The sequence below is a fragment of the Alligator sinensis genome, unplaced genomic scaffold, assembly GCF_000455745.1.
Source record: "Alligator sinensis unplaced genomic scaffold, ASM45574v1 scaffold198_1, whole genome shotgun sequence".
NCBI lineage: Eukaryota > Metazoa > Chordata > Crocodylia > Alligatoridae > Alligator > Alligator sinensis.
Window position 1 is genome coordinate 3,217,027 of NW_005841906.1, and position 1,616 is coordinate 3,218,642.

The following is a 1,616-nucleotide window of genomic DNA, read 5'->3' on the forward strand; positions in this document are numbered from 1 at the left end:
CCCTGCAGCACCAAGCTGCAAGAGCGCCCTTGTCCCCTCAGCCCTGCCACTGAAGATGCAACACATGACCCAGTTGGCTCCCACTCCCCACCCATGTCTGGGGGGTGCTGGGGGCTGAGCAATGCCAGGACGCGGGAGGAAAACGTGTCTTACCATGGTGTCTCCCCACCAGTCCTGGTGCTACTGCCCCTGCGCCCCGTGTGTCCCCCTCCCCAGTTCCAGAGCTGTTCAGCTCCCAGGTACAGGTGGAGAGTAGGAGCTGACTAGGGTATGTTGTTTCCAGGAGTGCTAAGCATTATGTAGTCACCCACTAACTTCTGTGGGCATGGCTGACTCTCAGCAAATAGTCAAGCTGCCAGAGAAAAAAGTATTTGCTTAACCACCAAAGATCATTAGAGGGGTAACGCAAGATTGTTATGTAATTGTATTAATGCATGTATGCGTGTGTGTGTTTGTGGGCATCTACACGCATAGAAAAGATCTGCCTCCCTTTTAGACCTTTAAGCACATCCAACAGGGGTGGCCAATGTGTCGTGCACATATTACAAGTGGCACAGGCATCTTCTGTATGTGGCCACCCATCATAGCTGCAGATCAGGGAGGGGACAGGCAGCACAGCAAACAGGGCAGGAAACAGAAAGTGGAATAATAGATTGGACAGGAGAAGGGGATCTGAGTGGCACTTCGGAGGAGTGCAGGGCTAACTTGTGGCACACCTGCCAAAAAGGTTGGCCCCCACTGATGTACAGAATGGGGCATTCAGAAAGCAGACATAAAAGCATCCCATCTTGAGATTTTCAAGTTAGCCTGCTAATCCTAACCTTCATTTAAATACTCCAGTCTAATATATTTAAAAAAAAACCCAAAAAAGTTACCGTCCCTCCTTCCCCACAAGGAGAAAACGTTTGAATACAAAACTTTGCATACACTTAACAGCATCATCTCCTAATTTAACTCTTCCTGCAGGACTTGACCATAGTCCCTTTTCTCTAATACTTTGCTATGCTGTACCTACCAGATCTTGTTCATCTAATGTCACTGGGGCTTCACATGGGTGCAGGCATCTGCACAAAACAAACTTTCTACATCAGGCCTTTAGCTTCAAGCTCTTTGGAACAAGACCAGCTCTGTCCGTAAAGAGCAATGTAGGTGCATGGCAGTGTGGAAATAAGGCTTAGTTTCTCAATTCTTTCCTCTGCAGTGATGAATAGAGATAAACTTGTACAATTAACATTTTATTGCAAAATATTAAAATAAATTACATTTTTACAAAGACTTATCCAATATTTACATACAGTGTGGTTCCAGTGACAATTAGCGAACAAAGAACAGACTATCTCTTCATGCAATGGAGTGACAGAGATGAAACAGCCGAGACTGTACAAACTTTAAAAGCTGCATGGAAAGCAGAGACTCTACTTTAAAAAAAAAAAAAAAAGTTAAGTGTCACAATTAGAATGAAACCTAGAAAGCATGAAGATTAGAGATAAAATGGGATTCTTAGGCTTCCGTTAAGGTCCAGAGGCTTAGTATTGCTTTTTGGTCTCATGTTATTGAGAATGTTGGTATAATTTTACCTATACCATGAAAACCAAATAGGGGGGGGGGGGGGGGAA